The following is a 24,505-nucleotide window of genomic DNA, read 5'->3' as shown; positions in this document are numbered from 1 at the left end:
GTAATCATAATCATATACCACCCTCGCGTATACACTGAATAGTCATAGGTGAGCTGTATTCGTCCGTAGCCTATGTGCTCGAACTTCGTCTGTTAGACGAGTGGTATTTCATGATGGTCTGCGGACATCTGATGATAAGGCTTCGGAGGACAAAGTACTCTTCGCACAAGTACTTCGGGGTTTAGAATACGAGAGATAAAACCGGGGTTTAGGTCGAAATGTCGATACGAATGACGAAAGTTTCGAGAACTTGCCGATCGAGGCGATAGAAACATATGAACTCAGTATGGTGAGGACCACGCCAATTCGTGACGAATGATAGTAACCGACTCTTTACTGAACAAAGTTTTGGCCAATTGAAAGAAACATTTGTTATACGATGATGTATCCCTAGTGTGTTCGACAATGATTTCTTAGTAAATGTTCTACTGCTTTCTGTTTTCCCTTTGATGTTAACACTCCTACGTATCGTACCACTATGTGCGCATACATACAAATGAAAGTGCTTTGATAACTAGTGATGATACTTAATATCATGATCCTCCTTGGTATCACTACGATCGCCTGTCATATACAAGTTATGAATATTTAAGATGAATAAGACAGTCGACTGAGTAACTCTGCCTCAAATCCACAACCAAACAAGAAACAAGAATTAAGGCGGAATCACTCACTCTAAGTCTGCAACCTCTTAGTTATGCACAACCCTGATGTATATGCTAAACCATTGTAGCTTCTCTAAATAGATCTTTTAGTTCTCTTGAATATCGTGACCTATTTCCATATGTGAGTGATTAAGATTACTTTTAAGTGTATTCCCCTTAGTTTTAACCTTATATAAATATAAATTAATTTTTAAAGTAATTACTAGATCAAAGACGTACCGCTGCTCGTTGACGACTCTGGGGTTGATTCTCCTGCGGTGATCATCAGGGTTCGTCCGTCCGCGCCTGAGTTCTTTGTTATCGGGAAGTCCCTCTGGTAGTGACCAGTCTCTCCACAACCATAAAAGGCTTGCTTTTCTTCAACTCCGGGGACTTGGGAGATCGGTTGAGCCGGTGCCCTACAGAAACAGAGTGTGTGTCCTTATCTGTGGCAGTTCAGACACTGCATTTCCCGGCATACTCGGGTGTGGTGATAGTTGCACTTTCCATACTTCGGAAGGGTTCCAGCATACCTATTGGCAGGTGTTGAAGTAGTAGGCGTTGTAGTGGCGTATACAGTACCCGCTTGTTGCTCTTGCGGGGTTTTCTAGGTTGTTCGCTTCTTCTTCTTCTTGTTTCCCGACTTCTGATTATAGTCCTTTCCCTTCGATGGTTCGGGAGCGAGGACTTCTACACCATGGTGGACTCCATGGTCAATGAGTCGCTGGGCCAGGCGTTTGGCACTACCAAACGTGGCTGGGTTAGAAGACAATACATCTCCTTGGATCGGGGCAGCTAGACCCTAGATGTATCTTTCTATCTTCTTGCTCTCCGGAGTAACCATCCCGGGGCATAATGCTGCCATATCACAAAATCTGTCAGTGTAGGTCACTATGTCTGAGCCGACGATCTTAAGTTCCCATAGTTCTTGTTCCAGCTTTTGTACTTCTCCCCTCGGGCAGTACTCTTCCAGCATTAACTTTTTTAGGTTTTCCCAACCTATTGAGTTAGCCACTGATAGGGTCGGTGACTTAACATGGCTATTCCACCATGTAAGGGCTCTATTAGAGAAGGTGCCGGCAACAAACTTCACTTTGCTTGCTTCTGGGCAGGAACAGTTTTCGAAGACCGAATCTGTTTTCTCGAACCATCGCATCAGAGCGATGACTCCACCATTTCCGTTAAAGGAAATGGGTTTGCAGTTGATAAAGTCCTTATAGGAGCACTCTCTTGAGCGCATAGGGACCTCACTTTAAGTGGCATGAACGGGTGTTCCACCTCCGCCGGAACTGGTAGGATGATATTGAGCCATGGCTATTGCCACAGCCGCAGCTACTGCCACATTTAGAGTTGTCGCATTGATTTGTGGGAAAGGTGTTGGAGTTATCGGAATGGTGTGTCTGTTTGATCTTCGAGGAGGCATCTTTGCTAAAAGAATACAAAGATGAGATGGAATAATTCTAGATCAATGGACACATGCCGAAAGCTAAAGGACAAGGTTATCCTAGTTCTTAATGTATTAGGTCCTAACTTCCACAGGGTTCTAGAAACAATTCATAAAAAGTCTATACGAAATGAACTTTATGAATTAGAAATGGCTATTCTCGAATGAATATCTGTTTCCTGAATAACTGTTACCAGCTGCATGTAAGAAAATAATCCTAAAATATAATGTGAGCAGTGCCTCCACTCGCTCATTAAGCTAACAAGATTATTATTTATTAGTGTGACGCATATGACATTTTGGTTACTTCGGTTGATCCTTCTTTGAATACTTCTCCTGAACTTATTCTTGTTCCTCCTTGAATCTTCTATTGACCCCTTATGAGGAAGTGGTTACATCTATCTGGGTTTGTCGTGCGAGAATGGATGTGACTAGAGAATCTATGAGCTTTAGGTTAACTTTATAGGGCGATCCTTACAGAATCCTTCTATAATTGTACAATGTATACAAGTTGTATATAATTCAAGATTAAATAGTCCTTCGAATAAGTGATCCTACTCCAAAACCACAACCAAACAAGGAACATGTGATGAAGCGTAGATCACAAATTCTAAGTCTATAAAACCCTAATTATATATAACCATGGGAGTATAGATTGCAAAATTATAGACCTATCTGTAAGGTTCTTTTAAGTTATCACATAAGTTACTTATATAGAGCCAAAAATACTCCTATAGTATTCTAACTTTCATGTTCTGATCTAGAGATCCTTTGTATAGAGTTAGGTAAGTTTTAACACCGTTGCAACACCACATCACTCCCAAACACATGTCGGTCACATCTTGAATAAATATAGTTGATCAGAATATATTGATTCTAGCTATGATTACATAACTGTTCAGGTTTGACGACAGTATTCAACCTTTAAATACTTTAGTTATGTTCTTCTCGTGATACTCATTCTAGTATGTATACATGTATAAGCAAGTAGGTATATTTTTATAACCTATCGTTATACTCTTAAAATATATCATTATCCAGAGCACTTAAGCCCCATTCTATTTATCGCTGTATATCTTTTATCGGGTTATATACTTAGTTCACTATAAACAATGCTCTAATACGAATCTGTCACACCCCAAAATCGGAACGGCGGAAACGTTCAGGGGTGGAGGACGTCATGTTTAGTATCACAAGACATGTATCATAGTAAGCAAGTAATGAACAACCATTTCATTAGAAGGAAAGTGTTTATAATGTGTGTGTTCACAAAACATAGAGTACATAAGCAAATAACAAAACAAGACTTGAAGCTATACTGCTCCATCTTCTGAATTCCCAGAGCGTGTACCTGTCTACTAGTTTCCTGAGAATACAAGTTATTTGAAACAGTTTATCAGCAATTAATATGGGTGAGTTCATAAGATCTTAGTGGTGTAAATTAGTGGTAGAAAGTTGTTTGTAAAATGTGTTTGAAATGTAGTAAGTTATAAGTTCTGTTTTAGAAAAGTTCGACTGTTCCTCTAGAAAATCCTATATTTCCTAATTTGATGAAAGATATGTAAAAATGATTCTACAATTCTTTATATGAGTACTAAATGGATATAAGTTATATAAAAATCAAAGTAAACAAACAATCAATTATGCGCATCTACCCTAAGTTGTCACACCCCCAAACCAGAACGACAGAATCGTTCGAGGGCGGATGACTTCATGTAGTATCGAAATAGCTGAATACATAGTAAAGAAAGTAACACAACCATCATATATATAATTTGAAAGTTTACATTGTAGAAAAGTACTTGTTTCAGAAGAAATTACAATATGATGTCAAAATGAAACTAAACTAACGCCGCAACGTCCCTTCTTCAAAAGCAGTAGTTTACCTGTATTACTGAATCCCTGAGAAATACAAGTTGTTTTAAAAGAGTAGGTCAGCATTTAAGCTGGTGAGTTCATAAGTATTTAGTGACAATGTTTGTATGAAATCGAATGAAAATGGTTTGTACATGTTTAAATGTTCCTAGAAAATCCCATATTTTCTACTATAGTGGATGGTAGTTTAATTGTTCCAAAATTGGAATGCAATAGTGCTTTTCATGCCTAAAATAGTAGGTTTATGTATAAATCGCTAAGGCATTTGAAAAACCCCGTAAATCAATGTGTTTTTAATACTCTAAGTGAGTCTTATAGCCATACTATTTGACCAGGATGCCTATAACAACATTCTTCAGGCGTTGGAAAGTCATGACATTTGTCACCCTAGGCCTGCCGGCCTAGCTGTAGCTAACAGCTTAGGTGCGGGATTGTCAATCCTGTATAGATCTATACACAAGTATCACGCTCCCCCTACAAGGGATTATGGTATATAATACAAGACTTAAAATGCATACTCGAAAGTACGTGAAATGTCTCACAAAACTTAGTATAAAACAGATTTACGTATGAAAATGTCCATTTGTTCTTGTATATGAAAGTATTTCCTTGATATAGTATTCGTTAGTATGTAAATGTTCATGATTTTCTCATAAACTATACCTATTATAGTTTCTCAAAATGTGTGTTTCGTTTGTATAGTAAACCCTAGTGTAATGCTCACTTGTTATGAAAAGTATAACTTCTGTAGTGCCATAAATGAACACATATACTTAAAGTATAAACAAAGTTTTTGATTTGTATATATATAACAACATATTTCATTTCAAAAGACAAGATGTTATCGTGATATATTTTGCGTAAGAAAGTTTCCATATAGTAGTTATGAATCACATATGATTCACTTGATAAAACGTGTAGAATGAAACTTTTATGTAACACACGATAATAACCGTGTGTTTACTTGTATTCCCCCCCCCCCCCCTAAAAGCGTATAAAAGCATTTATAAAACATTTAAAAGAGTAGATGAAAATTGAGCAAAACTTCGGCTTGTGAAAGTCGATTTTCTCGGGAATCTTGGGAATGCAAGACCTTCCTTCAGGATCTGTATGTGAAAACCGGGGCTTCGGGAGGGTCTCGGGGGCTTAGAAGCAGAGTTTCAGCACAAGAGAAGAGAGAATTGAGCACTAGAACTCGAAACCATCGGTTTCTATTTATAGGCTGAGTTTTTGGGTCTCACGTCATGAGTTTTGGGTGTCTCACATCGTCAGGCTTAGCCTGGTCCTCTTCGAAGATTGGACGTGGCTGACACGCTGGAACACATCAGTCAGAAACTCACCTCGTGAGCCACACCTCGTGAGGCACCTGACAACTTCGTTTTTCGTGCCTTAAACTTGTAAAATCCGTATCTTCTGCGTACGAGCTCCGATTGCGACGTTCTATATATGTATGCGTAGGTGTGAAAAGGCTCTACAACTCTCCTTTAGACTATGTCGGCTAGTTTTGAATTTATTTTTATTATATTATTTTTAACGGGCCGGGACACGAAAAGTCCGTTAAAAATCCATAACTTCTTCATCCGATGTCCGTTTTCGTCAGACTTTTCACCGTTGCACTACTATTGTTGAGACCTTCGATTCTCATTTAGGTTGTTTCGGCCAAAAGCCTCTCTATCTCAATTTCGAGTTTTTAGCTGTCTACTGCTATATCCGGATCTTGGAAAAATCATAACTTCCTTATACGAAATCAGATTTGGACGTTCTTTTTACGTACGTTTACGGTTTAACGATATCTACAACTTTCATTTAGATACTTAAAGCTAAAAACTATTGTATTGAAACTTCACATTTTTCGTTTAATTTGTGTTGCCCGTTTTTGTCGGAAATCTTAGAATGGTCATAACTTCTTCGTTATAACTCGGATTTTAGCGTTCTTAGTGTTTCTGTAAACCTTGACACAATATCTAGCATAGTAGGTAACCCAATAGAGACTTTTGTACATTTTATTTTAGAAGTTAATTTCATTATTTCAAAAGTGGTTACAATACTTGACTTTTTAGGTCATTACATAGAGTCGAAATATCGGTTGTCACATCATCCCCCCGTTAGAGGGAATTTCATCCTGAAATTTAATGTAAGAAAAACACTTGCGGATTAGGGAAAAAGATGTGGGTACTTGTGTTTCATTAGATCTTCGCATTCCCAGGTGTATTCAGGTCCTCGCTTTGCATTCCAGCCGACCTTTACGATGGGTATGCGACTTTGTTTTGTTCTTTTAATTTCCCTATCCATGATTTCAATTGGTTCTTCTATAAAGTGGAGACTCTCGTTGATTTCGATTTCGTCTAGAGGGACGACGAGGGTCTCATATGTCAAACATTTCTTCAAGTTCGACACATGAAAGGTAGGATGTACGCTATCGAGTTCCTGCGGTAGACGAAGTTTTTAGGCTACCGGGCCGATCCTAGCAAGGATCTCGATTGGTCTGATATACCTTGGGTTTAGTTTCCCACATTTTCCGAAACATATTAACCCTTTCCAGGTCGAGACCTTTAATAGCACTCGGTCCCCGACCTCAAATTCCAAGGGCTTCCGTCTTTTGTCCGCATAACTCTTTTGTCGGTCTCTTGAAGCCATTAGTCGTTCCCGAATTTGTACAATCCTCTCAGTTGTTTCTCTTATGATTTCCGGGCCAGTGAGAGTGATGTCGGGTACTTGTCCCTTGGCTAGTTGCGTGTCTCCTACTTCAGTCTAGCACAGTGGTGATCTGCACTTTCGGACATAGAGGGCTTCAAATGGAGCAACTTTAATGTTGGAGTGATAGCTATTGTTGTATGAAAATTCGACTAGTGGTAAATGGGTATCCCATGCTTTACCAAAATCGATTACACAAGCTCTTAGAATATCTTCCAAGGTTTGTATGGTCCTCTCACTTTGATCGTCGGTTTGTGGATGGTAAGCAGTACTCATGTCAAGCCTCGTTCCTAGAGATTTTTGTAACGATTGCCAGAATCGTGAGGTGAACCTACTATCTTTGTCGAAGATAATGGATATCGGTACACCGTGCAGTTGTACAATCTCTCGGATGTAAGTTTGAGTTAGCTTCTCCATCTTATCGGTTTCCTTTATGGGTAGGAAGTGTGTAGATTTTGTTAACCTATCGACAATTACCCAGATGGTGTCTAGCCCACTTGCTGTCTTGGGTAATTTGGTTATGAAATCCATGGTTATCCGTTCCCACTTCCACTCGGGTATTTCGGGTTGTTGTAGTAATCCTGATGGCTTTTGGTATTCTACCTTGACTTTGGCGCAAGTCAGAACTCTGCCCACGTAGGTAGCGATCTCCGCTTTCATGTTTGGCCACCAATACAGTTTCTTGAGGTCTAAATACATCTTGTCTGAACCTGGATGTACGGAGTATCGAGTCTTATGCACCTCGTTCATGACCACGTCTCTGAATCCACCAAACTTCGGTGTCCAGATCCGATCCATGAAGTAACGAACTCATTCACCCTTAACTTCAAGATTCTTGTCCATTCCTCTTAGGGCTTCACCTGCCACGTTCTCTGTTTTCAATGCTTCCCTTTGAGCTTCCTTGATATGTGTGGACGGATGTGAATGGATCGTCATGGTTAAGGATTTCACTCGGTGACCTGAGTATTATTTTCGACTAAGAGCATCAGCTACTACATTCGCTTTTCCTAGGTGATAGCGAATCTCGCATTCGTAGTCATTCAGTAGTTCAACCCATCGTCTCTGCCTCATGTTGAGTTCTTTTTGGTTGAGAATGTGTTGAAGGCTCTTATGATCGGTGAAGATCGTGCATTTCGTGCCATAAAGATAGTGTCTCCAGATCTTTAGCGTGAAAACGACTGCTCCTAGTTGAAGATCGTGGGTAGTGTAGTTGACTTCGTGCGTCTTGAGTTGTCTTGAGGCGTAAGCGATGACCTTACCTCGTTGCATTAGTACGCATCCAAGACCTTGATTAGATGCATCACAGTAGACCACGAAGTCTTCTATTCCTTCTAGCAAGGACAATATAGGTGCGCTGCATAGTGCTTGCTTCAGTTTTTGGAATGCAGCGTCTTGTCTTTCTTCCCAATTGAAAGTAACACCCTTTTGGGTCAGGATGGTAAGTGGTTTCGCAATCTTCAAGAAGTTCTGTATAAACCTTTTTGTAGTAGCCAGCTAGGCCCAAGAATTGTCGAATTTCCGTTGGGGTTCTTGGAGCTGACCAGTTCTCGATTGCTTTGATTTTGGAAGGGTCCACGTGTATTGCGTCTTTGCTAACCACATGACCTAGGAAATCTACCTTCCGAATCCAAAATTCGTACTTGGAGAATTTTGCGTATAGCTTCTCTTTTCTTAGCGTTTCCAAGAGTTGTCGAAGGTGTTGACTGTGATCCTCTTTAGTCTTCGAATAGATGAGTATGTCATCTATGAATACGATCACAAACGTGTCTAGAAACGAACGACACACCCGGTTCATTAAGTCCATGAACACCGCTGGTGCGTTTGTTAATCCAAAGGGCATCACTACAAACTCGTAGCGACCATAACGAGTTCGAAAAGCTGTTTTGGGAACATCTCCTTCCAAGACTCATAGTTGGTGATACCCGGATCTTAAGTCGATCTTCTAGAAATAACTCGCTCCTTGGAGTTGGTCGAACAAGTCGTCAATGCGTGGTAAGGGATATCGGTTCTTGATAGTGAGCTTGTTGAGTTCCCGGTAATCGATGCACATGCGGAAAGATCTATCCTTCTTCTTTACGAACAAGACTAGTGCTCCCCAAGGTGAGAAGCTCGGCCTGATGAATCCTTTGTTGAGTAGTTCGTTCAATTGGCTGGATAACTCCTGCATCTCTGCTGGTGCTAGATGGTATGGAGACTTAGCTATTGGTGTAGCTCTGGCAATTAAGTCGATTCTGAACTCGACTTGACGTTCTGGTGGAACTCCGGGAAGATCTTCAGGGAAAACATCGGTAAAGTTGCAGACTTTTGGAATGTCCTTGTTGTCTTTCGTTTCTTTTTACTTGTCTACCACATGGGCTAAGAAGGCATGGTACTCCTTACGTAGGTATTTCTGGGCTTTGACGCAAGATATGATTTGTAAATTGGTACCGGGTTTGTCATCATAAATGACAAGAGTTTCGCCGTTTGGCAGATTCAGGCGACCGACCCTTTCATGATGAAGTATATCGGCATGGTGTAGGCTTAACCAATCCATACCAATGATGATATCAAAGCTCTTTATAGTGATCGGCATTAGATCGATTTGAAATGAATGTTCGTTTAGATTTAGTGTGCAGCCTATGTACATATCATTTGTGCTTTCTGTTCTACCGTTTTCCATTTCTACTGTGAATATCTTATTGAGTGATTTAGGGTTCTGTTTTAATATGTGCTTGAATTTATGACTCACGAAACTCCTCTCCACACCACAATCAAAGAGTATGCATGCATAAACGTTATTGAGGAGAAACGTACCCGTAACCACCGTGGGATTAGCTATCGCTTCGTTCTGCCCTATTACCAGCACTTGTCTCGTGCCGCTCGCATTCCTTGCCTTAGGGAAGTCTCTTTTGTAATGCCCAGCTTCACCGCACCCGTAACATTCTTGACCCACACCGACTCCTTGGACTTGGGTGATCGGTTGTGCTGGTGCTCTACAGAAACGGGCTGTATGCCCTTTCTTGTTGCAATTGCTACAGTGCATCTCCCGGCAATTTCCATTGTGGTGGAAATTGCATTTGGCGCACTTTGGCAGGTTTCCAGCATATGGCTTTGCTGGTGTAGTGGTAATTGGAGCAGCAGTGGGGGCAGTAGCGGCATGGACTGCCACAATCTGTTGTTTCTTGGAAGGTTCCTGTGAAGACTGACCCTTCCTCTTGTTCCGGAACTTTTTCTTGTTGTTGTTGTTGGTACTGATGTTGTTGTTTTTTCCTATGGTTTGCTCCGGGACAACAGTCACGAAGCCTTGACAGATTCCATGGTCAATGAGAGCTTGTGCCAACTGTTTGGCGCTATCGAAAGTGACTGGTTTGGAAGCTAGTACACTTCCTCGAATATGGGGTGACAGTCCCTAGATGTATCGTTCGATCTTCTTGCTCTCTAGAGCAACCATCTCTGGGCAAAGGATTTCCAAATCACTAAACCTATTGGTATAGGTCGTGATGTCCGAGCCTACCATAATAAGGCCCCAATGTTCATGTTCTAGCTTTTGTAATTCGCCCCGTGGACAGTACTCTTGCAGTAATATTTGTTTTAGATTCTCCCAGCCCATAGAGTTAGCCACTACTAGCGTTAGTGACTTGACATGGCTATTCCACCATGTCAGAGCTCTCTCAGAGAAAGTACAGGCAGCGAACTTCACTTTGTTCCCTTTCGGACAAGAACAAATCTCGAAAACTACTTCATTTTTCTCTATCCACTGTGATAGAGCCATTATCCCTCCAGCCCCATTAAAAGTAATGGGTTTGCTATTCATGAAATCCTTGTATGTACAATCCCCTGAACGACCTGGACGTTGTCCATTCGTAGAACTATTTACTCCCCCACCAGAACCATTGTTACTCATTTGGGCCATTGCCGCTGTTACTGCAGCCGTTACAGCAACTATCAATGCGGCATTTTTCGTCGATGGAGGCAGTGGTGGTGGAGGTATCGTGCCCGTCCTGGGTCTTAGGTTTGGACGAGGAGGCATCGCGCTGCCAAGAAGTAAAAATAAAAGGTTATAAGTTTTGGTGGTTGAGAGTTGAATGATAATGAGTTAACTATCTTTAATAGTTCGAGAATTTGGTTTGACCAACACAGGGCTTTGAGTTTGATTCACCAATGGAGTTTGAATAACAATAAACAAACTCATGCACTCGAATGAAATGCACATAATTAACACACAAAAGAGGTATGCCCAATATATATTAAACATATGGTTGCGTTACATCCGAAGTTAGAAAATTTTGACCTTTCTAAAGGTCTCTGATTATAGGAAGTTAATGAAGGTAAGACTCTTAGCCGATGGTCTTATTCTATATCAAAATTTGGGAGTTAGGAGAGCACTACTTGCTGCGTGGATTACGCTTGGAGCTTGACTTCGCATCCGATTGCTTTGCTTCCATAAGACGCCTATCGAAGGTGGCTTGATGTTCCCTTATCTCAGAGAGGGCTGAAATCAGTTGTGCTTGGAACGTGTCATTTCGGAGTTGGGCATTATCTTGTGCCCTATCCAGTCGACGGATGTCGGAAGTGTGAACTTGTACTTCCACGTTGACTTCACGAATCTGGTTAGCTTGAACCCCGGATTGATAGGACTGGTTGGCTAGCTTGCCCACCATGACTGGGAGTGCTCGATCGGCTGAACCTCCGCTGCTGACATCATATAAGTCTCGACACATGCCGTAGGGAGGACGCACTCCTTGTTGTTGACTCCAATGGTGGAGGTGAGTTCCCCAAACGGGAGTGGGTCCCTGAAAGTTTCTCCTAACTGCGGGAGGTTAAGCGACTGGTGGGTTGATTACCTCTGGTTCTGAGTCTGTCCCAGAGTCATCCCCTTCATCCAACTCGATAGGTTCTTCATCCTCTTCGGGGTCCTCCTCTACCCATCCACCATTTCCCTGATTTGGGTAGTAGGGATCCCCTGGTGGATAGAATCCAGCCATTTGACTATACGAGAATAGGGTTATAATAATTGAACAAAATTTGAAACATGTAAAACTTAAACATGTCGATTAAACTATTGCATGTCCCAAATACTCCTATAGTATTTAAATTTTTATGTTTGATACTAGTGTTTATTTTGGTAAGTTTTGACTTGTTGCTCACGACGACCATTCCTCGACATACGTTAGTCCAATCTTGGATAAATATAGTTGATCAGACTATATTCGTCCCAAATCCGATTACATATTTCGAGGCGTAATCGAAGTGTCCAACTTGTCTTAATACTTCTTGTATAGTTCTAACCATGAAAATATATTGTTGTATGCATGTATTTGTACTTTTACGACCCAAAATAATCTAAATTAAATGAAACGAGGTTTTAGGTGTAAAAACGTTTTGTCAGAGAGTTTTAGTCCCTTATGCATTTATAGTTTGTATATCTTATGTGGTTCGATATACTTAGTTCACTATAAACAATGCTCTGATACCAATCTGTCACACCCCCAAACCAGAACGGCGGAATCGTTCGAGGGCGGATGACTTCATGTAGTATCGAAACAGTTGAATACATAGTAAAGAAAGTAACACAACCATCATATATATATAATTTGAAAGTTTACATTGTAGAAAGTACTTGTTTCAAAAGAAATTACAATATGATGTCAAAATGAAATTAAACTAACGCCGCAGCGTCCCTTCTTCAAAAGCAGTAGTTTACTTGTATTACTGAATCCCTAAGAATTACAAGTAGTTTTGAAAGAGCAGGTCAGCATTTAACCTGGTGAGTTCATGAGTATTTAGTGACAATGTTTGTAAGTAATAGAATGAAAATGGTTTGTACATGTTTAAATGTTCCTAGAAAATCCCATATTTTCTACTATAGTGGATGGTAGTTTAATTGTTCCAAAACTGGAATGCAATAGTGCTTTTCATGCCTAAAATAGTAGGTTTATGTATAAATCGCTAAGGCATTTGAAAAACCCCGTAAATCAATGTGTTTTTAATACTCCAAGTGAGTCTTATAACCATACTATTTGACCAGGATGCATATAACAACATTCTTCAGGCGTTGGAAAGTTATGATGTTTGTCACCCCAGGCCTGCCGGCCTAGCTGTAGCTAACAACTTAGGTGCGGGATTGTCAATCCCGTATAGATCTATACACAAGAATCACGCTCCCCTTACAAGGGATTAGGGTATATAATACAGGACTTAAAATGCATACTCGAAAGTATGTAAAATGTCTCACAAAACTTAGTATAAAACAGATTTACGTATGAAAATGCCCATTTGTTCTTGTATATGAAAGTATTTACTTGATATAGTATTCGTTAGTATGTAAATGTTCATGATTTTCTCGTAAACTATACCTATTATAATTTTTCAAAGTGTGTGTTTCGTTCGTATAGTAAACCCTAGTGTAATGCTCACTTGTTATGAAAAATATAACTTTTGTAGTGCCATAAATGAACACATATACTTAAAGTATAAACAAAGTTTTTGATTTGTATATATATATAACAACATATTTCATTTCAAAAGACAAGATGTTATCGTGATATATTTTGCGTACGAAAGTTTCCATATAGTAGTTATGAATCACATATGATTCACTTGATAAAAAGTGTAGAATGAAACTTTTATGTAACACACGATAATAACCGTGTGTTTACTTGTATTCCCCCTCCCTTAAAAGTGTATAAAAGCATTTATAAAACATTTAAAAGTGTAGATTATAGGGGTATGAACTCACTTGGTTGATTGAAGAAAGTGAGATGAAAATTGAGCAGAACTTTGGCTTGTGAAAGTCAATTTTCTCGGGATTCTTGGGAATCTCGGGAATGCAAAACCTTCCTTCGGGACTTGTACGTGAAAACCAGGGATTCGGGAGGGTCTCTGGGGCTTAGAAGCAGAGTTTCAGCACAAGAGAAGAGAGACTTGAGCACTATAACTCGAAACCATCGGTTTCTATTTATAGGCTGAGTTTTGGGGACTCACGTCGTGAGTTTTGGGTGTCTCACATCGTGAGGCTTAGTCAGCCTGATCCTCTTCGACGATTGGACGTGGCTGACACTCTGGAACACATCAGTCAGAGACTCACCTCGTGAGGCTCACCTCGTGAGGCATCTGACAGCTTTGTTTTCCGTGCCTTAAACTTGTAAAATTCGTATCTTCCGCGTATGAGCTCCGATTTCGACGTTCTATATATGTACGCGTAGGTGTGAAAAGGCTCTACAACTCTCGTTTAGACTCCGTTGGATAGTTTTGACTTTATTCTTATTATATTATTTTTAATAGATCGGACCTGGAAAAGTCAGTTTAAATTCCATAACTTCTTCATCTGATGTCCGTTTTCTTTAGACTTTTTACCGTTGCGCTACTATTGTTGAGACCTTGAATTCTCATTTAGGTTGTTTCGGCCAAACGTCTCTCGATCTCTATTTCGAGTTTTTAGATGTCTATTGCTATATCCGGATCTTGGAAAAATCATAACTTCCTCATACGAAGTCACATTTGGACGTTCTTTTTACGTACGTTTACGGTTTAATGATATCTACAACTTTCATTTAGATACTTAAAGCTAAAAAATATTGTATTGAAACTTTGCATTTTTTGTTTAATCGGTGTTGCCGGTTTTGTCGGAAATCTTAGAATGGTCATAACTTCTTCGTTATAACACCGATTTTAGTGTTCTTAGTATTTCTGTAAACCGTGACACAATATATAACATAGTAGGTAACCCAATAGAGACTTTTGTACATTTTATTTTCAAAGTTAATTTCATTATTTCAAAAGTGGTTACAATACTTGACTTTTTAGGTCATTACATAGAGTCAAAATATCTGGTTGTCACACTAACTGCAGCACAACCCTTCTTTAGTGCCAAATAATTATCGCGTAAATACAATCACATGCTGCACAACTTAAACAATCTTAGACTAAAAGATTCAATCCTACAACGGTTGGACTTAGAAATGAGCTGCGCAGCGGGACCAAATCTCTTATCCTAATATTGTTTAACCCATGAAGCATGTAACTTAGCGTATTCACTCAATAGTCAGTTCACACGCGAAAGAGTCATATAACAATCAATCAAGTATTATACAAAACAAAAGGCATCGTATATCATGAATTTCAATCGTACAGTTCCTAAGGATCCTTGTCCTGTTACTTGCACGCTGTCCTAACATATCATAATGTAATCTCAAATAATTGTGTGGTAATTTGGGGTCTACTTACTGGCTCCGCCTGATCGTACACATCATGTCCTCCTTGATTATTTTGAAAACCATTGGAAAAATTGTTTTTCTAAAAATCTTTTTCCTTAGTCTGAGACAAGATTCACACGAGTGTTCCTCCTTTTCACTTAAACCAAGGCTCTGATACCAACTTGTAACCTCCATAAAATCATGAAAATTTTAAACTTTTAAAAACAAACCAAAATCACAAATTGTTTACAACATAGTTTTCAAAACATATTCAGAGTTTCCCGAAATCATAAGTCCAAAAGATGAGGATGTATACGTTCACTCCTTCGCATTCCCACAATCCTCTGAAGTACTTGAAATATAACCCAAAACTGTAAGCCAACACTTAGTGAGTTCCCCCAAAGTACCAACACAACACATAAACAAAACAACAACCGCAACATACAACATGCATACAGAGCCTTAAGTCTGACTGGATCACCCCACCGGCCTACAGTCTAGCTGCTACGCTCACAGAACCTTAGCATTACTGGTACGCCTAACGTTCTTCGGGCCTTCAGCCTCACTGGTACGCCCCACCAGCCTGCAGTCTATCTGGGACGCCCTGGGTTTTTTGGCCTTGAGCACATAGCAGGACCGCCTCAACCCAACATATCATCACATGTCAACATATAACATATCAAACCCTAGCTAGAAAATACAGACAATCATATAGATCTAACGAATCACTAGGCATAGCATCATCATATATACCAGGATGCAAATCTAACATATCGCTACAACATAATTTCATTTGATAAATCAGGATACCAATCCAAAGGGGCCGAACTTGGTTCCTTCAACCCAAAATTATAGTGAGGAAAACTCACTTCGCACTGACGACTCTCACATAAAGAATCTATGGTTGTTGCCCCGCTAAAATCCTCGTGCTACAAATCACCAAAATAATCATTCATCAATACTCGGATCTTGTCCATACTAAATTACCAAACTAGGGTAAAAGACCTTTTTACCCTTTACTCAACATGACCCAATCCGAGTCCCAAACCAACAATCCAAAGGCCCAAAATCCATATAAACACTCAAGGCCCATACATGGCCCAATTTTCCAAATTATGCCTAAACCCTTACATAGGCCTTGCCCAAGGCCCAACAACATTCCTAGTCCACAATAAATGCATTCAAGTGGACCATAAATCCCTAAGCATCAAAGCCCAAATGAATGGCCCAAACTGAAGCCCAAAACGTTCAAAGCCCACTGACTGAGTACGTGGGGTGTACTCAGCTATACGCTAAGCGTACGTGCTTTAGGGCTTGTACGCTGCACATATTGGCTTGTATGCCCAACATACACCTCCCATTCGACTATCTTCTGCATTTAGCCCTTAATCCCTGAAGACATTGTTCCAAAACGTAGGTCTGACAACCTTGAGTTGTATTATCATGTATAATTATTAACTTTATGTTCATGCATGGCTAAAGGACTTAATCATTGACTTAATGCATGCATCTGACCAAAAATCCCATAGAGCTTACACCTTTATGCTTAAGGAATCCATAATAAGCTCAGATCTAAAAGAATAAGTCCTTAAAACGTCCCAACTTACTTAAATTAGGGTTCCCTACACTCCTCGTATGCCCAACGTACTCCTTGTACACGCAACATATGTGGTCGAAGCTTCGCGATCAATCTGCTGACTACGCTCAGTGTACGCTAGTGTATGCCTCGTGTAATGGTCCTCGAACAAGGACGCATTGCATGCTCCCCATGTACGCCCCGCGTACTAGGGTTTTCCCCTAAACCTGTAATTCTTCCGAAGGCTATAACATCTTCATTATAAATTGGATTTCGACGATCCTTATATCCATTAAAAGGTCCGATTCTGAAGGCTCAACACTTTTAGCATCCTATAATCACCTCAAAATTTCCTAAACAAAAATCCAATTTCCATAAAAGTTCGAGCTGAGACTTTACCAAAATACCCCATCCAAAACATAAATCGAATCCCCTGATCATCTAAATTTACATCACCCACATCCAAATAGGAAAAGATTCGGAACATGGCGTTACAATAAAAGAAGAGGGAAATTAAGATGGAGGGGAGCGAAAGTATTGACACGTGGCATTTGTACTCATTTATAAGATTAGGATATATATATATATATATATATATATATATATATATATATATATCTTAATTACCTTATAAAGCATTTTTGGTCAAATGTTGGATTTTAAGTCGTACAAACATACAATGCATTTGTACAATGAATTTATGCATTACAAAAAGAATAGAGTACATATGGTCAACAATTGAAAATGTCAAATCTCTTCTCCCCTATTCTTAGGCTATTTTGACCTGGTTCATTCCTTATCTCCGTATTTCCCCAAATCTCGCAATTTCTGTTCACAAATATTGGATATATATCGCTGACGTTTCCATTTCTAGGGTTTAATTCATCTTTCAGCATTCAACCACCATTGTCACACCCGTCGCTTGGCGCGGGTAAACGGCTAGATATATATATATATATATATATATATATATATATATATATATATATATATATATATATATGTGTGTGTGTGTGTGTGTGTGTGTATATATCATTAGTATATACAAAAGCCCTATTTTTCTAAGAGCGCGTACACAAATTTTACCCAGTTTACTGAAAGACACGTCAACTACGTCTGAACGATGCCATGGAAATTAACAGCTTGTTCCCCAGTTGCACTTAAGGACGGAAATGGGCAGATTTGGAGGTGAGGTGAGGGATATGGACGGAAAACCTTGCTCCCGAGTTTAAATTAGGGAAGGAAAGGGAGGGGAGGTGAAGGATTTTGAAGGCCCATTTTCCTTCCAAATTTTCCTCCCAATTTGGGCGGATTCGGGAAGAAAACTGGAAGGATACGTACATTGAATATATTATGGACGATAATACCCTCAACCCTATTTATAACATGACGTAGCCGCATAATCAATACCTCCCAACAAGAATTCTCATTTGTGCGTCCCTGTTCAAGTCAGTCGAACTGCTATTCAATTCGTCCCCCTATCAGGTATGTCTTCCATATCCCTATACAATCTTCTTGCTCACAGTTCTTCCATCTAATATGCATCAAACTATTAAATATGAAAATATTATAAAATACTGCATGTGACTTCACTGTGTTCGATGCTTGCTGTCTTCTTTTTTTGTTGTTTTTTTATTGATTCATGAATCACATAACACCTACACACCCCCGAATAACACTATGATTTGTATAATCCTTTTATAACAGATGTACAATTTATGTTATGATGAGCTGTATAGCTTATGAGTATATATAAAAAATTACTTGAACATGAGAGGTTATAGATGTTTTGCTGTACAGCTTATGAGTAACATTGCCATCAAATTTTTCACGTCTATCACAGATAGCTTTTATATCACATGCATAGTGTTTTATGTGGTTCATCTTTCGTAATTTCAAGTCTTTGTAAGCTTTTCAAATGCTTTGCATAATGATATAAGTGGAGCATATTGGTGTTTACTATTGAACCTGCTTTGTGTTCCCCTTCATTGCTAGCTTATTTCTTCCTTACTATTGTTGATTGCCTCACAATTAACCCACGAGTCTCAAGATTCCTTAATATATTGTATATGTTGTTATTTTTAATGCCAAGTTCTTTGGCTAGATCATTCTGGGTTATTCCATCCATTCTGCAGCAGTAAAAGTAGAGTAAGATCAATATCCTTTATGCATAGTTTTAAACTTCAAAGTGGTCCAAGAGATAGCATATGAGCTGACTTCGAGATCAAATTCACATAGCTAATGAGATTTTTTTTTCTTTTTTCTTGATCAAATGAATTTTTAGTATTAGGAAAGTGCCATGACCAGCCAAGATGATGATGGGGAAAAAAGACGAAGGCTAGTGGTTACTTTGATGTTCATGGCCATTGTAATACATCGTAGAATTTCGAAAAAAATAACCATAATTTACTTAGTAAGGAAGAACTATTAAAGCGTCAACTTGAATGAGAACGACTATTACACAAACTTATTAAAGGTGGGAAATGCCGTGAGCTTATTCGTGTGAGTGAACAAGCTTTTAGAAAGTTGTGTACTATCTTACGACGTGATGGTGGACTGCGACCTACGCAACGCATGTCTGTTGAAGAACATGTTGCAAGGTTTCTACACATCGTAGGTAACGTATGAGAAATACAATGGTCTCCTTCATTTATGGGCGTGCTAAATCTACAACAAGTAGGTGCTTCCATAGAGTTCTTCGCGCGGTTGTAGCACTAGAAAGTTACTACATTCAACAACCTAAAGGTGATGTGGTCCCGAAAGAAATTCAAGAGAAAAAGAGATTTTATCCCTACTTCAAGAATTGTGTAGGGGCAATTGACGGGACACATGTTCGTGTAAAAGTACCCAATAAAGATGCCCCTAGATATCGTGGTCGCAAGGGTTACCCTAACATAAATGTCTTAGCCGCATGTTCATTTGATTTGAAGTTTACGTACGTTTTAACTGGCTGGGAGGGCACTGCCTCAGACTCAAGGATAGTGAAAGATGCACTTAAAAGAGACGATAAACTACTAATTCCTAGGGGTAATTTTTGATAACTAATTTAATTTTGTGTGTAGTCTTTTATTAGAAAACTAATTACATGTTATTTATAGGCCGATATTGTTTGGTAGACGTTGGTTTGCCTCATACCATTGAACTAATGACACCATATAGAGGTGTCAGGTATCATTTGAAAGAGTGTTCTGCTCACCTCCCAATGAATGCAAAAGAGTTGTTCAATCTTAGACATGCTTCTTTACGTAACGCAATAGAACGGTCGTTTGGTGTTTTAAAAAGAAGGTTCCCAATCGTTAGAAGTTCACAAGAACCTTTTTACTCTTGCGACACACAATCGGACATTTTTGTGGCATGTTGTATCGTACACAATTTTTTACTAGACGAGGATCGTGATAAAAAAACTTGAACATGAAGTCTTACAAGAGGTGTTGGATGAACAACCACAACAAGTGAGACATGATGTTAATAACGGAAGTGTGCTTAGTGATGGGGCTGAGGAATTCAGGAACACTATTACAACTCAAATGTGGAATGATTACTTGTTGAAACCAAACAATGAAATAGATATGTCTAATTAGTTTTATAGTAGATCAACGATTTATTAGTTTTATTTCATTTTGTTAATTTAGTTTAATTTTGTAGTGACATTTGCAATTTCTTTTTTTGATGGTGTTATTTAAATTATGAGCCCTTTCTTTTTTATAAATATTTGTACAATTTTTAATAATGTATTTCTGGTTATGTTATCTTTGTATGTACAGAGCAATCATGAACAAAAGGGCAGCGGATGGAAGTGTTGTGAAAAAAGAAAATTTGACATCGACAGATCATATGATAATGCTCTAGTTGAAGCTCTTGTAAAAGAAGATGATATAGGTAATCGGGTGAATGGTACATTCACTTCGCAAGCATATGCGAACATGATTGCAGGGTTGAGTAAAGAGTTTAATAAGTCTATTACAAAAGATCAACTTAAAAACAGAATGAAAACTTTAAAAGGTAATTTTAGTAAATGGTATGATATGTATCGGGATACTTCGTTGAGTGGGTTCTCATGGAATTCTCAAACAAAACACATTGAAGCAGAGGAGGAAGTATGGGAGCAATTAATTAAAGTATGTATTGGTTTTACATTTGATTTATTGTTTTATATAATTTTTTTACCATTAACTTTACTAATTAATTTTTTGGTTTGTTTATAAACAGACGAACCTTGAAGTAGCTGCATTCAGGACCAAAAAGTTTTCAAATTACAGTCAGTTGGAGATGTTATTTTCAGATGATAGAGCATCGGGATCAAAAGCGGAAACAACAAAAGAAAAAAAACGTCCGGTTAAGCAAATCCAAAGAAATTAAAATAGAAAAAATTGCTGATGTGGAAAAACTAATGGCAAATAAGGAGGTAAGTTTGGAGAACGTACACAAAGATGATGATGAGGACATTCAAATAGTGTCAGCAACATATGTTTCACCTGATGGGAGTTCAAAAGCAAAGAAGCTGAAGAGTAAAAAAAGAAAACTAGAAAGCAAACTTCAAGATGAAGATGAAGTAGTAGCTGAAACTGAACCTGAACCTCAACTAGAATCTTTTGAACACAATATTGTGCAAACATTTAAAGAAATCGTTGATGTTATGAGGGAAGGGAACAAATCTCGTGACTATACAGGTGAGGAAATCGAGAAAGAGTTAGAGTTGATGGGTTTGGATGACAATGAATTTGCAGATGCTTTCATATATTTATCGCGTATTCACGCCTATGCTAGGACAATTTTTAGTTCTTCAATGAGGATGAGGAAGATCTTTTTAAAAAAGATGATGAGTGAAGCTAAAAATTGAATCATATCTTTAGGTTTTATGGGATTTGATTTTTGTTTTTTTACAGTAGGTTGCATTGGACTTCATTTGTAAGAGGGGGAATTTTGATTTTCTGAGTTTTCATTGTTGACTTGAGTTTATTTCATTAGTTGATTGTTTGATTAAATGTTTTTGATTGATTTTGATTTCAATTGTAGTTTATTCATATTGTTTACATGTTCTTAACATAATGTGTAAATAGGGGTATAATCGTAATCTTTTAATTTTCTTCTCTTTTCCCTCATAGCTCGGGAACACATAGACTAAAAATTATACTTTTATTTCCTTCGAACTAGAGAACACAGATTAAATAAAATTTTCCTTGCCCTCCTATCCTTCCGTTAATAATTTCCTTTCCTTTCCTTTTAATGAATTTAAAAAAAAAAACTCGGGAACAAGAGGTAACATATGTTCATGCTGAATCATGTTCTGTTGAGCCGTTTCGCTTCCCCTCCTTACATCCACCCCTCTCCATTCATCCACCGAATCCCGTTCTCCATTAACCCCGACTCTGGTGGGTATATGTGGTTTGGATCCGCATATTTTTGGCAAATATGTATGTTCCTTCGCTTCCTATTTCTCTCTCAATCAAAACGATAACATCGTCGACTTTCGATTTTGGAAAACCCTAACTTTAAATTTCCAGATTATGCGTCTTCCTTTAAGACGGTGGGTTTTCAGACGACTATAACAATTATTTTTGAAGAAACTTTGTGCAACACGTTTCAATTCCATCTAGAAACTATATGAATGGTCGGTGTTCCTTCTCCCGATTGTCACATACATTTTCTAAATATGTCTTTGCATTTTCACTTTTTGTTGATTCTCTATGATTTGGGGTTTGAAGGATAATCAATTTTGGAGATAGGTTTTCGATTTTTCTGATGAACGTTCATCACTTCATCCTGATTTACTCTTCTTATTTGCTAATACGGTTCATATCTCTCTCTATTTCTTGATTTTGAAAATTCATATTTTTTTGTGTTTATTTTAGTTTTCACAGTCGGTATAGTTTTCTGATTTCCATGTTAAACCAGTTTGGATTTGGGTTTCAATTAACTATTTTTCCTGCGATGTGTATAGGTTTAATTTGATTTTTATTTTTTTTAGAATGCTAAAAAGTTAAAATCTTTCAAGTTTCAAGTGGTGGTTGCTGTAATTTCAAAAAAGACATAATAAAGTTAATAACAACTTTTTTTTTTTCATGTGATTCGATGCGTTTCTTTCTTGTGGTATCTTAGAAAGAATAGAGGAATGAAATCAAGAGAAGGTGAAAAAGTTTATTAAATCAAAAGGAAAAGATTACAACTAGAATGATTCAACTGAAACTGTATGTTTCTTTAGTTCCATAAACCTCTTAAATTAAGTTATATTCTCATTAACATATATTTATTGGACTCTATTTGAAAGTCAACAACTTTTCATTTTATTTGTTAACTTTTGTAATAGGTTTGCAAATATTTCTTGATTTAGTGGATTGGTTGTAAAGCATGTCATTACAGACATGCTTCATTTGTATCCAATCTTTATTTCTTAAATTTTTTATTTTACCATTTCTGCAGGATATGATTTCTCGAAGTCAAATGGAAATTGGCAGTTTCTTCGTATCCTACCATGTACAAAGGTTATTTTTTTTAATCTTTGATCAGAATTTTTTATTCAAATGTAGAAGCACGTAAGACCAAAGCACATAGGGTTTATTAAATTCATCTTGGATAAAAAGTGTTTGTGTCTGTGACTATTCACCTCCAGGACTATTATTTGGAAATGTATTTGTTAGTTTTTGAGGCATGAGCCTAGAACACTCTTGTAGTCATAGTCCTATTATATTTTGATAGTGAAGTTGCTTTTGATTCATGATTGGAACACATTAAGTTGTAACTTATTAAAAAATGAATGAAATTCACTTATTTATATTTATATTTTTTATTTTAAAACTCAGCCAAAAAGATAATAACAAACATTTCAATATCCAAATTCGATAAAGAACATAAAATCCTAGCAAGAATTTCAAACAAGGCACATAGCTTGGAAATGAACCTTCTACTAATGCCATGTTGGGCTTATTTGACTTGAATCTTATTTGAGTGGCCTCGATTTTAACTTGGTATCAAGGTGCATCACTAACTTTTTTGTTAAATCGATGAGAAAATATTTTTTGTACTTGTCAATAATGATTTTGTAGCTTCCATAGCCATGGACATGACAAAAGATAGAAGTGGAAATGACCGGGAACTGCAAAAGCTATTAAATGTGGACACTTATATGCTTTGTGTTATAGAAGGTTGGTATACTTCATGAAAAAAAAAATTCAAAATTATCTTGCTTTAGGAGATGCTGGGAAATTGAAATAGCTTAAGTGAAATGGTTTGTCTATTTGCATTTTCAGTGTTATGAAAGGGATTTTTGAATAAGTTGAAAACATAAAGGAATCAGATCTACCAAGTGTATTGAATAGATGAGCTCACTGCCTAGCGTCACAAATAGTTTTTATCCAGCTTATTGAATTTCTGTTGAAATGCGATATCTTTTTTTAGTCTTATAAGGTTTTAATATTTGGTAGAAATTAATTTTTTTTTTTGACAATGACGCAAAATGAAAAGGTTGAGGTTGTAATTGAGCTACTTGCAGTTGGCCAACAACTCGGACATGAAATATAGTACATAAATTCCATTTTTGATGCTCCTTTGATTTAGTTGTTTGTTATTCTTGTGTGTATTAAATTGATTAATTTTGGTTTTTCTCGCGCGTTTTAATGGCAACAACTGCCATAGCGAAGCTTCTACTTGACGCTCCAAAAACTATTGAGGCTAAAATTTCTGATGCCATCGTCGAAGAAAGAAAAAAGAAAATTGGAGATCTTTGGGTTGAATGCAAGTAGCAAATGTAATGTCATTTGGTTATGTATTATATCATTCTATTTTTTTTTCCTTTTATAGCACCATTTTTCAATATTGATATGTCTTGACGATCAACTTTGAAAAACAATAGAAACACGCAAATCATATTTGTTTCGACCCCATTTTAGAGAAAAATACTAAAATTACCCTTCATGGCCGTGATTATCACGACCCACAAAACCTACCTAGTATATATATATATATATATATATATATATATATATATATATATATATATATATATATATATATAAAGCCTTTTTTTATCTCGTGCCTTGTAAATTAATTTAACCTACTTAATTTTACTTAATTTAATGCCACGTAACCCACCTTCTAAACG

The 24,505-nt window shown here is 37.8% G+C and overlaps 1 long non-coding RNA gene across 3 annotated transcripts; it reads left to right on the top strand.

Moving 5' to 3' along the window:
- The first annotated feature begins 21,632 nt into the window (after window positions 1–21,632).
- Window positions 21,633–23,960, top strand: LOC145068681 (uncharacterized). 3 transcript variants are annotated; one of them, XR_013689046.1, is made up of 4 exons: window positions 21,633–22,018; window positions 22,507–22,595; window positions 22,828–23,549; window positions 23,655–23,960. It is a non-coding gene; the product is annotated as an uncharacterized LOC145068681 (long non-coding RNA). The 3 variants fall into 3 exon arrangements; XR_013689047.1 differs by lacking the exon at window positions 22,507–22,595 and having other exon boundaries at window positions 21,634–21,934; XR_013689045.1 differs by lacking the exon at window positions 22,507–22,595 and having other exon boundaries at window positions 21,634–22,018.
- The last annotated feature ends 545 nt before the right edge of the window (window positions 23,961–24,505 follow it).

This window comes from Lactuca serriola, chromosome 8 (genome assembly GCF_051521515.1).
Source record: "Lactuca serriola cultivar US96UC23 chromosome 8, Lser_US96UC23_V15, whole genome shotgun sequence".
In the NCBI taxonomy this organism is placed as follows: Eukaryota; Viridiplantae; Streptophyta; class Magnoliopsida; order Asterales; family Asteraceae; genus Lactuca; species Lactuca serriola.
This window is presented reverse-complemented; position numbering and strand designations above follow the sequence as displayed.